This window comes from Schistocerca nitens, chromosome 4 (genome assembly GCF_023898315.1).
Source record: "Schistocerca nitens isolate TAMUIC-IGC-003100 chromosome 4, iqSchNite1.1, whole genome shotgun sequence".
Lineage (NCBI taxonomy): Eukaryota > Metazoa > Arthropoda > Insecta > Orthoptera > Acrididae > Schistocerca > Schistocerca nitens.
In genome coordinates, this window is record NC_064617.1 from 636,451,007 (window position 1) to 636,464,813 (window position 13,807).

A 13,807-nucleotide genomic window follows, 5' to 3' on the forward strand; every position below is an offset into this window, starting at 1 on the left:
TGTAGCTTGCTCGCCAGGTTTCGAGAGGGTGCGTTTCTGGATGAGGTATCGAATATACTGCTTCCCTCTACTTATACCTCCCGAGGAGATCACGAATGTAAAATTAGAGAGATTCGAGCGCGCAGGGAGGCTTTCAGACAGTCGTTCTTCCCGCGAACCATACGCGACTGGAACAGAAAAGGGAGGTAATGACAGTGGCACGTAAAGTGCCCTCCGCCACACACCGTTGGGTGGCTTGCGGAGTATAAATGTAGATGTAGATATAGATGTAGAACCAATAGATTGTGGTCAGAGTCCACATCTGCCCCTGGAAATGTCTTACAATTTAAAACCTGGTTCCTAAATCTCTGTCTTATCATTATCTAATCTAGGTGATACCTTCTAGTATCTCCAGGATTCTTCCATGTATACAACCTTCTTTTATGATTCTTGAACCAAGTGTTAGATATGATTAAGTTATGCTCTGTGCAAAATTCTACCAGACGGCTTCCTCTTTCATTTCTTACCCCCAATCCATATTCACCTACTATGTTTCCTTCTCTCCCTTTTCCTACTCTCGAATTCCAGTCACCCATGACTATTAAATTTTCGTCTCCCTCCCCTACCCGAATAATTTCTTTTATCTCATTATACATTTCATCAATTTCTTCATCAACTGCAGAGCTAGTTGGCATATAAACTTGTTCTAAACTTGACGTTATGGTACGTCCCTTGAATTCCCTGACGTCTGTTCGGGGAAACAGGAATCAAGGCACGTAAGCATCCAGGTATGCGTCATGCAGGTCTTTATGATTTCCTTTCAGTTATCTGGAAAACTTGACATCTTCAAATATGAGATTCTGAGGACAGTAGAATGACAAGACACCACTACAAGGTGGCGCAAAATAGATGTTAGAAAGTGTCTACTGTTTTGTAATCATATGCCGTAAATGAGTCTCCTTGTGATGTTGCTGTATTTCAAGTCTGGAACTTTTATAGCTCATTCAACAGTGCCTTAGTTCGCTTTTTAGAATGGATGCATGAACGTTCGAAGCGCGTTCGTTTACTGCAAAGAAATTCTACGCAAATTCTGGACGTATCGTAATGGCGAAACGCGCATTCAGTAGCACATTTGATCCCATAATGAACATTTCCCCGTGAGATTACAGCACTGACAGGAAATCCAATGCTAACTCAGACTTTTTTTTTGTTTGAGTCATCAGTCTTCTGACTGGCTTAGTGCGGCCCGCCAAGACATCTCAGAGCTACACTTGCAATCTACGTCCTCAATTATTTGCCCGATGTGTTCCACTCTCTGTCTTCCTCTACAGTTTTTACCCTCTACAGCTCCCTCTAGTACCACGGAAGGTATTCTGTCATGTCTTAACAGATATACTACCATTCTGTCCCTTCTTCTTGTCACTGTTTTTCATGTATTCCTTTCCTCTCCGATTCCACGCAGAACCTCCTTATTCCTTCCGTTATCAGTCCATCTAATTTTCAACATTTATCTGTAGCACCACAACTGTTCCACCACAATTCGATTTTCTTCTGTTCTGGTTTTCCCGCAGTCCATTTTTCGCTACCATACAGTGCTGTGCTCCAAACGTACATTCTCGGAAATTTCTTTCTCAAATTAAGGCCTATGTTAGATGGTAGCAGACCTCTCTTGGCCAAGAATGCCCTTTTTGGCGGTGCTAGTCTGCTTTTGATGCCACACTTGCTCCGTCCGTCATGCATTATTTTACTGCCTAGGTAGAAGAATTCCCTAACTTCGTCTACTTCGTGACCTGAAATGCTCCTCCATGATACTGGCAAGATGGAGATTGAGTTAATAATTAAAACACTAAAGACCAAGGACTCTCATGGATATGACGGGGTATCTAGCAGAATACTGAAGAATTGTTCTATGTATCTTAGCCCAGTACTTAGCCATATCTGTAACTTTTCCTTTAGGAGTGGTCGGTTTCCTGACCGATTAAAGTACTCGGTAGTGAAGCCACTTTATACAAAGGGAGACATTGATAATGTTGACAATTTTAGACATATTTCTATGCCATCGGTGTTTGCTAAAGTTATCGAGAAGGTTGTATATACAAGGTTACTGGAGCATTTAAATTCATATAATTTGCTGTCAAATGTACAGTTTGGTTTTAGAAACGGTTGAACAACTGAAAATGCTATATACTCTTTTCTCTGTGAGGTTTTGGGCGGATTAAATAAAAGGTTGCGAACGCTAGGTGTTTTCTTTGATTTAACGAATGCTTTTGACTGTGTTGACCACAAAATATTACTGCAGAAGTTGGACCATTATGGAGTAAGGGGAGCAGCTTACAATTGGTTCGCCTCTTACTTTAAGAACAGAAAGCAGAAGGTAATTCTCCGCAATATTGAGAGTGGTAGTGATGTTCAGTCTCAATGGGGCACTGTTAAGTGGGGCGTTCCCCAAGGGTCGGTGCTTGGGCCACTGCTGTTTCTTATTTATATAAATGATATGCCTTCTAGTATTACAGGTGATTCAAAAATATTTCTGTTTGCTGATGACACCAGCTTGATAGTGAAGGATCTTGTGTGTAATATTGAAACAGTATCAAATAATGTAGTTCATGAAATAAGTTCGTGGCTTGTGGAAAATAATTTGATGCTAAATCACAGTAAGACTCAGTTGTTACAGTTTCTAACTCACAATTCAACAAGAACCGATATTTTGATCAGACAGAATGGGCATATTATAAGCGAGACGGAACAGTTCAAGTTCCTAGGCGTATGGATAGATAGTAAGCTGTTGTGGAAAGCCCATGTCCAGGATCTTGTTCAGAAACTAAATTCTGCTTTATTTACCATTAGAACAGTATCTGAAATAAGTGACCTTCAACACGAAAATAGTCTACTTCGCATATTTTAATACGCTTATGTCGTATGGTATCATGTTTTGGGGTAATTCTTCTGATTCAAAAAGGGTATTTTTGGCTCAAAAACGGGCTGTTAGAGCTATATGTGGTGTAAGTTAGAGAACCTCTTGTCGGCCCCTATTCGATAATCTGGGAATTCTGACATTGCCCTCACAGTATGTATTTTCTTTAATGTCGTTTGTTGTTAGCAATATTAGCTTATTCCCAAGAGTTAGCAGCTTTCACTCAGTTAATACTAGCCAGAAATCCAATCTGCATGTGGAATGCACTTCCTTGACTCTTGTGCAGAAAGGAGTGCAGTATTCTGCTGCATCCATTTTCAATAAGCTACCATAAGGACTCAAAAATCTTAGTAGTACCCCAAACTCTCTTAAGTCTAAACTGAAGAGTTTCCTCATGGCTCACTCCTTCTATTCTGTCGAGGAGCTCCTGGAAGAGCTAAAAAATTAAGCAAATTTCAGTGATACATTGTTGATTTTCCTTATTTAAACTTACGACTTGTCACCTGAGTATGTTTTTTTATATTTCACTTTATCTGTTTCTAATATCGTGTTATAATTTCGTGTATTGACTCGTTCCATGACCATGGAGACTTCTCCTTAATTTGGTCCCACGGAACAATAAATAAATAAATAAGTACCATAATCCTAATGTTAAGTTTCTCGCTGTTCTCATTTCTGCTACTTCTCACTACTTTCGTCTTTCTTCTATTTGAAAGGAGAGACAGCACTGGTCGTATATTTTTGTTTATTATCGCAAAATCGATTTTCTGTCACTTAGTGACCATCTTCAGTGCTAGAAGTTAAAAGTTTTTTCACATTACGATCAGAGAGTATAAAACAGAAAATCACAATTACATCTGCATATGAACATAACACTTGTTAGGAACATACCTGTAATATACAACTTAAATTAGTAAGCACTGGTGTCAATAAGCTTACGGCGATCACATAGACTGAGGTCGCTGTTTACATGCACTTGTTCAGCAGACCTCGGTGTGACGGGGCTTGACACGCCCTCTATGCGACATGTGTCACGTGAAGACATAGTATTACTGGTTTTGCGAGATATTAACACTTAATAACTCTTGTGCATTTGTGAATCGTGCAGTAATTCAAATTTAAAATGTACGTACAACACATAGCAGATGAAGGGGGAATGAAATATCTAAAATACATTGGCGTATTGTTTTTTACAAACTTATAAAACATAAAACAGATCGATTATAAGTTGTCAGAGTGCAGGACATATAAAAGAGCAAAAGATAATGAAAAAGAATAATAAATGAATAACATGAAATGAGGTGTAACACAGGTTTTTAAAAACATAATACCCACCATCTGGCGTGGGAAGTTAGAAGTACAACGTTCGTGATTTACGTAAAATGTTACGTTAAGACTAAGGAGTCAAATATATAAAAAATAATAACAGGACGAAACTGCCATTACTTAATAATTAAAATGCCGTGAAACACAATGTTCATTACAAAAATGTTTGTAGGCGTGGATAAACAATTTTGTTAGCATATTTAACGGCGTGATAATGTGTAAGTAGGCTGTTTAGGTTTTTTTATTGGTAACGCCACCTCTGTATGAAAATCACTGGCTGTGCTGTGTGCAGCCTGTGGCTGCTTTGCATTGTTGTAATACTCGCCATTGTAGTGTTAGGCAGCTGGCTGCGAACAGCGCGTAGCGTTGCGCAGTTGGAGGTGAGCCGCCAGCAGTGGTGGATGTGGGGAGAGAGATGGCGGAGTTTTGAAATTTGTCATGAACTGCTCTATATATATATGTATATGATGATATCAAGGTAAATACATTGTTTGTTCTCTATTAATATCTTTCATCTGCTAACTATCCCTATCAGTAGTTAGTGCTTTCCATAGTTTGAATCTTCTACTTAGCTGGCAGTACTGGCGTTCGCTGTATTGCAGTAGCTTGAGTAGCGAAGATTTTTGTGAGGTAAGTCATTTGTGAAAGGTATAGTTTAATGTTAGTCAGGGCCATTCTTTTGTAGGGATTATTGAAAGTCAGATTGCGTTGCACTAAAAAAATATTGTGTGTCAGTTAAAGGACAGTCGTGTAAAATTTTTCTAAAGGGGAAGTTTCACATGTCGACCCTTAGCCGAGGATACCTCACTGGAATCTTCTGATTTTTTTTCTTGTAGTTTGTGTAATTAGTGTAGCTTTTGTTTATTGCTAGCGCGTAATTGTAGAGAAAATCCCCTTTGTAGTTGCAGTCTTTCATTGTTGTACAGTAAAACAGTTGTGGCATGCATGTAGATTTGCACCAAGTATTTCGCAGCTGCAATTAACTAGATATTATTTTCAGTGTTATGTTAATGTGTTCTCTTATTTTTGCTCTTCAAATTGTGTTTTTCTGTGTTGTCGTGTGAAATACTGTGACATAATGGCGTGTGAAAAACGTAATACTAGGCTCCAAAGTAAACTGCGAAATGACAGTGAAAACGAAAGCAGTGTGTTAGCGCCACCGAGTAATGAATTAACTGATGTTCAAAGTAGTAATTTGGTAACTGTGCATAGGGAAATGGAGCGGGCTGCAAACAATGGCGTAGAGAGTGAAACAATTACTGAAGAGGGAAGCATTATAGATCGATCGGTCGGCAACAGCTCGCCTCAGGAATCGGGAATGACAGAGCACAATATTGCAAATACTGTAGATTCAGGTTTTGGGTCCTCACCGTTTTCGCAAATAAGTCAAGACACATTTTCTGCTTGTCAAAATGTAAATGTTGCCTGTGCAACTTCACTGCCGAAAAGCACTGAGGAACATGTTTCAGACACCAGTGCATTGTTATTACAATTAATGCAACAAATGGGACAAAGGCTACAAAAGTTAGACACAACGCTTGAACAAAATCAGAAACAAATGGGACAAAATCTTCAAAAGTTAGACACAATGGAACAAAATCTTCAAAAGTTAGACACAATGGAACAACACCAGAGACAAACACAGCAACAGTTAGACGCAATGGAACAAAATCTTCACACCATGCTTGAACAAACACGTGAAGATTTAACTACTGAGTTACATAACATCGAATCGAAATGTCAAAAAGTCTGTAATGACGTAAAAACACAAATTTGTGAGCATTTCCAACCTATTTTTTCGCGTCATGAAAATGCATTACAGAATCACGAAGCAGCCATAAAAGAATTGCAAACTATTGTTCATGAAAATCATGAGACCTTGCAAGCTAAATTTGACTCAGTTGCATCTACCGATTCGGTTACGCAACTTGCCATAACTCAGGAAAACTTAAAGAACACAGTAGATACTCTGAAACTTGGTTCAGAAACACACACTGAGGAAATGTGTTCACTATCGGAGAAAGTAGCCAAACTTTCGGATCAGGTCACTAACTTATCTACAAAGGTAGATGATGATCAGAATGACACAAGACCCGTAGCCTTCACTGACACAGAAGAGTATGAACAAATTAGGAAATTCAAACAAAATCAGAATCAAATAAATACGCAACACCAAAGAGAAATCCGGGAGGTACAAGATCAGCTGACACAGGTAATACAAGAATTACGTATTTCAGAGGACACTCGCGCCCCAATACAGGAAGAGGGACATAGAAATACGGAACAGCCACAAAATAATAACACATGGCATTTCGGAAGTTATGAAAGAAATTGGCAATGTGCACCGAATTTTGAGATGGAACGGCCGACACGACCTAACAATGACCGATATGCGACTCGCCGACATGATGATTTTGACTATAAGCTGTTCATTACTACACGTAAATTCAAAACATTTAAGAATTCTATCAACGAAATTCATCCACAAGCATGGCTCCATCAATTCTCTCATTGTTTTCCTCCCAACTGGTCGTTAGAACACAGATTAGAATTTATGTGTGGTTACTTAGAGAATGAACCAGCTGTTCAATAAAATTTATCCTCAGGGGGGTACACGCTTACTTTGTGTACCATGTGTTTGGGGAGCACAAGGAGCCCTAGCTAATATGGTATTTGCTTATACAACTTTACACATCGATACCTTATTTCTCTAACACAGAATTACACAGCTATCTGATTATTTACCTGAGAGAGACAAACATTTATTTTACTACATCAGTGACAGACGTTTACGTAATTACACCGTTGTATAACTTCACACTTACGAAATTGTATGTTGTTTGTACTTTGTGAACTGTTCATATTTTTTCGGAGCCATTGTGGTACTATGAGAGCTTTGAATGATGTATTTGGTATGAGATCATGATTTTAAAGTACGTTTGAGGCAGATGACACTTTTGACATGAGCAGAGAATTTTTTAGGGTTTGAAATTATTGCAGAAAGCTACGACGTTTTTGAGATTTGACTTAGGTGTTATGATGTTATTTTTACGACGACGATGTGTATTATGCTGCTGAGGTATGTTTATGGTCAAGAAGCTGATGCTATATGAGGAATTTGATTATGTTTCGTATTTCATATGATGAAATATTAAAGAAGCGTCGACGAATATATATATGTGTAATAAGGTAAGGAGTAATGAGTAGCGGTTAGGGACACTGACTTGTGAAAAAGGATGTTGGAAACCAAGAATCGTACTTTAAGAGGCAGGAAATGTGTGTAAATGCGTAAATGTATCACAATGCTGGCGAAAATTTTTTGGACGCTATTATATTTATAGGATTTTGTTTCTACAGATTTGTAACCCAAATTCTTGACCTGTGAAATATTTTTATATGAGACTGTCACTGTAGCGGAAACTGGTGTCGTAAATATTTCGGTAAGAAAGTTTAGTGACCACCTGCACGTAATGCGTCGTAGGCACCCAGCTGAGCGGCCAGGTGTGTCAGACGCCTGGAGAAAAAGCCATTATAGCGAGCCCTTTTCAGCGGCACAGGTAGAAAAAAAAGGGAGGCCATTCTCCTCGCTATTGACGATCCTTTGTAGAAAGCATCGTAAATACGACACGCTAATAATAACTTGGAAACATTCTTACATCTGCACACCTGATTAGGACAAGTGTCTATCCATGAGAATTGAGAGAATTTCTACTAACTTACGAAATGCCTCATGACTACTGAATGATTATTTTATGCTTTACTTTGTACATAGTTGCTTATTTCATTTGATATCTGGTTTCCAGCTGTCTTGCAGCATTGGTTTCATAAAATAAAATTAAATGCATTTGCTAATGTGAACACTTTCTGTCAACAGATCTATTAAATAATAATTTTGTGATCCACATTCTTCAAAAAAAGGAGCACTTGGAAAGGAAAGAACAATAAGAAGGGACTAGTAACAGTAAATGCATACATAATATTCTTTTCAAGTACATGGTAATATTTTTTTTTACAATAAGATGTTGTGGTGCACCACTTTAATTACTTAGACATTAAGATGTGATTATACATTTCCCTTATCTGCATTGTTACCTTTAGTGTACTATTTTTTTGCTTGAGCTATGTCATGTTTAGGTATTTCATTTTCTGCTGCTGTTTGCCAGGCATAGTGTTACGGAATTTGACTTTGTATTACTCTGCTAAGCCAGTTTACTACTGATTTATTTTTCTTGTTTGCTGCTCATTGCCTTATATTAGTTGTAATTTATGCTGCTTGCTTTGCCTTTTGTATTTTTTATCATTGCTGTTTGTGTTAATTGTTTTCTGCTGCTGCATTGCCTCGTTCCTTAGTTTAGCATCTGAGCTCAGTAGATTTAAGTTAGCTTAAGAGGGGGTAGACTATATAAGAAACTAACTATGATGAATTGGAAGCAATGCATTGACATGGTATATGAAAAAGATTTGGGCCAAAATGAGTATTGTACAATGAGAAATAATTATTTTGAAAGAAATATGAATAGAATACAGGAAGGAGGTTTAGATAGGACTTTTTGGGAATAATGATGAATGGAGATCTCCAAGAAATAAAGAAAGTTTTGTTTGCAAAATACTGCAGTAAAACAAACCCTGTCCTTTCCTTGTGTTATCCCACTATGTTTTTGAGTACCCTTGGGTATTTATGTTTTTCCTGTATTTATATGTTTATCTGATAAGACTTATGTTGTAGAATTTTTCTAATACTAAACTACATTCACTATGATGAGGAATACTGTTATCCTCAAATACAATTGGCATTAATAATATGTTATTTACTTTGTAAAGATGTTTAGACATTATTTATTCTGTTTTGTGTTAATGCTCATGTGTGAAGTTGATGTTTCAAAAGTTATTCTGATCTTTTATGTATTTACTTATCTCATAATTCCTGTAACACTGATGTATATGTTTATATCTATTATTTTGTAAAGCCTGTATTACTACAAATGTTATCTGTATTATTATGTTTTTAATGATGTATTTTGTACCTTTGTTATTGTATTCTTATGTTATAAAATTGTAATTGACACCAGTTCATCAAATTAAGTAACTTGTAAGTTACGTTTCACTGCACACGTTTCTGTTGGTCATAGTATATGGACAATATGTGAGAAGTAGGGACTGTTAGTGTTTGCACGTGTGTTAATAATTCAGCAAGGGACTGGATAACAGCATTGCTGGTTCTAAGGACATTTCAAAAAAAAAATTTTCCGTGCGTGCACAAGTGGTGGTTTATGGACTTGCTATATTCTCCGCAAGAATCTTCGATGGTGATTGTGCACCTGCACAGTCACAACAGATGGCTGCTGGCCATCTCTACAAGGACTGCAGTGGGTCTGCACCTCTGGTGGCCCACCAGTACCATTATCTCTACAAGGACTACAGTGGGTCTGCGTCTTTGCTGACTCACCAGTACCATTATTTCTACAAGGACTGCAGTGGGTCTGCGCCTCTGGTGGCCCACCAATACCGTAATCTCTACCAGGACTACAGTGGGTCTATTCTGTGATGACCTACCCACCAATACTCTTCAAAACTTCGACTGACTCCGCTGTGGGTTTGCTCTGTTGTGGCCCATTACCTGTCAGCATGTCAAGAGTCAGCACTGTCTTTCCGTTGGAAGGACAACACTACTTCTTCAAGACTGCATGGAAATCCACTACTTCTGTGTGCAATTTCTTTTACTAATGAGACTTTGAGAAAAAAAACTGTAATTACTATTATGATGAATGATCAGGACTATCTTTATGGACTGTGAGAAAATTTTAGCTTTTGACCAACATTGTATCAGTAAGTGTGTGCATTTGATTTCATTGTTACTGTAATTACGATTATGAAAAATTTTAACAAATATGTATTGCCCAGTGCCCAAAAAAATTTGTAAAATTTTTTGTGGGTAGCATGGGGCCTATGTAAGTAGGCTGTTTAGGTTTTTTTATTGGTAACGCCACCTCTGTATGAAAATCACTGGCTGTGCTGTGTGCAGCCTGTGGCTGCTTTGCATTGTTGTAATACTCGCCATTGTAGTGTTAGGCAGCTGGCTGCGAACAGCGCGTAGCGTTGCGCAGTTGGAGGTGAGCCGCCAGCAGTGGTGGATGTGGGGAGAGAGATGGCGGAGTTTTGAAATTTGTCATGAACTGCTCTATATATATATGTATATGATGATATCAAGGTAAATACATTGTTTGTTCTCTATTAATATCTTTCATCTGCTAACTATCCCTATCAGTAGTTAGTGCCTTCCATAGTTTGAATTTTTTACTTAGCTGGCAGTAGTGGCGTTCGCTGTATTGCAGTAGCTTGAGTAGCGAAGATTTTTGTGAGGTAAGTCATTTGTGAAAGGTATAGTTTAATGTTAGTCAGGGCCATTCTTTTGTAGGGATTATTGAAAGTCAGATTGCGTTGCGCTAACAAAATATTGTGTGTCAGTTAAAGGACAGTCGTGTAAAATTTTTCTAAAGGGGAAGTTTCATTTGAAAATATAAGGTGCGAACAGGTAGTATACATCAAACATCGAGAAACCATCATGAGGAAGGACAGGTAATAGTGCCACTTATACCAAAAATATACATCGAACTTTAGAGAAATTAAACATAGGCTATGCACGATATCCGGCACTTATTAAAACAGCAAAGGAATTTTTAACATACATTAAAATTAATTACGTAAAGTGATAACCGGTTCGTATTACTTTGTGTCAACGCCTACGAGATGTAGACTGCAGTAAAATTATGTTCAGTAGGCGTCCATGAGTTCTGCAAATTACGGAACAAAAAAGGAGCATCTTTTTTAAAAACCGAAATTAGTAATGTTATTAAAACAAACCGAAACATGTGTGTCTATGTGTTGAGATAGTTGGAATAGCGGCCATTGTAAGTGTTCTCGTAGCAACTATGACTGAGGCGTTGTATATAAGGGATAGCAAGCAACTGACTACGAATTGCTAATTGTGATAATTGGCCACGAGTTGACTTTTTTCATAGGAAATCGGAGAAGCATTCCCAAAAAGTGTGCTTCTCGATATCGTTTGCTCGTTAAGTAGCGCGATATCTGGAGCTTTATTATGACAAAAGATCTCCATCTCTTCCATAAGGTCGAGGAAGCGACCTTTTTTACCCTTGTGCAACAACTTCAATTGCGATGTCAAATCTGGAGTTGTATGACCAGTTGCTACCAGATGGGCTGCGAAATTCGATTTTTCAGCAATATCTTTCCTCTCAAGTGCAACGTGCTCACGGAACCTTGTTTCTAATTTTCGTCCGGTTTGCCCTATGTAACCTGCATTACACGTGGCACACATAAGTTTGTAAACACGTGATTCATGTAAGACGTTGCGTTCATGAATGTTATTCCTTAAAAGCACGCCTAGTCTGTTCGTCGTCGAGAAACCTACATTAACATTCCTCTTCTTGAATACTCTGGCAATTTTATTGCTAATGGGACCATAGAAAGGTAATGTGATAAATTTTTGATTTTTAGTTTCGCTTGTCTCATTCTGACTTAAATTATCTTTACTATATTTTTTGGATACCATCTCATAAATGTTCAAGACGTATTTCAACGGATAATTATTATTTCTTGCAATTTGTTTAACTATGTTTAACTCTTTCTCATGGTTTTCATTAGATAATGGTAATCGGAACATACGATGAAATGCAAATTGGAAAAACGCTTTTTTGTGTTGGTCAGGGTGTTGTGAACCATAATCTAAGATGATATCTGTGAATGGTGGTTTTCTGTAAATGTCAAATGTATGTTTTCCATTTTCCCTTCTAATGGTTAGGTCTAAAAAATTAATGACTCCATTCTGTTCTTTTTCAACTGTGAAAGAAATTTTGTTGTGTAAACCATTAAATGTACTGACGACTTCGTCAATATCAGATTGACTGCCATTAATAAGCAATAGCGTGTCGTCTACATATCTATAGTAGTATACGATCTTTTTAGCTAATGTTGGAAAATCTTTTAGTAATTTCAATTCAAGATAGTTAATAAAGATGTCTGCCATAATCCCTGACACAGAGTTTCCCATGCTGAGTCCGTCCTTTTGGACATAAATTTTGTCGTTAAATGTGAAGTAGTTATACTTTAAGCAGAATGATAATAGTTCTATGAACTCATTTATTTCCACGCTGGACATATTACTGTAGTTTCTGAGATTAGCGTCAATAATTTGTATTGTTTCCTCAATCGGGATATTCGTATATAAATTGACAACGTCCAGCGAAAGAAACGTCATAGTGTCTGTAATAGGTATATCTTTTATTTTCTCTACTAACTGGGTACTATTGTTAATCGAGAACTGTTGCACAAATTTATAATGCTTATTCAAAATAGTTAGGCATTTTTTCGCAATATTCACCAACGGGCCCCCTCTCCCATCAACTACCGGCCTAATGGGATTAGATTGCTTATGAACCTTGAATTGTGATCGTAGCTTAGGAATTTTTGGATTCATTACCTTGAGATACTGTATCTCACGAGGGGCTATTACATTTGAAAGTGAATTAAGTTTCTCATTTAACTTCCTTTGAATCTCATTCGTTGGGTCTCTCGCAATTGATGTAATACCGTTTTCTTGAAAAAATTGTAAAGTTTTTTCTACATACATTTCTTTTGTAACAATAATAACAGAATTCCCTTTGTCTGCCTTTGTGACAATTGCATTACTTTCTTGTAATTTATTATTCAAGCTTTTTACTGTCAAATGATCCCTCCTGTTTTGGTTATTTTCTTTTTCTACCTCGTTCTTTAATAGCTTTTCTACCGCTACAGCCATTTTAATCTGTTCTACCTTATTTATTTTACAACTAATGCATATTCCGTACTCAGTAGACTGTTCATTCCATTCAGCAGATCTTGTAATTCTTCTTCAGTTTCATTGAGGATAGCAATGTCATCAGCGAATCTTATCATTGATATCCTTTCACGCTGAATTTTAATTCCACTCTTGAACGTTTCTTTTATTTCTATAACAGCTTCTTCTATGTGCAGATTGAACAGTAGGGGCAAAAGACTATATCCCTATCTTCCACCCTTTTTAATCCGAGCACTTCGTTCTTGATCTCCCACTTTTATTATTCCCTCATGGCTCTTGTACAAGTTGTATTTACCCATCTCTCCCCATATTTATCCTTGTTATCCTCAGAATTTCGAACTACTTGCACCATTTGACACTGTCGAACGCTTTTTCCAGGTCGACAGATCCTATGAACGCGTCTTGATTTTTCTTTAGTCTTGCTTTCATTAACAACCGTAACGTCAGAACCGCCTCTCTGGTGCTATTACCTCTCCTAAAATCAAACTTATCGTCATCTAACAGATCTTCAATTTTCTTTTCCATTCTTCTGTACATTGTTTTCGTAAGTTAGATCTATAAAATGTTGACCTGAATGTGCGATGATTCTCGCACTTGTCAGCTTTTGAAATCTTCGGAATTGTATGGATGATATTTATTCGAAAGTCGGTGATATATCACCAGACTCATATATTCTGCATACCAACGTGAAGAGTCGTCTTGATCCAACTTCTCCGAGTGATTTTAGAAATTTT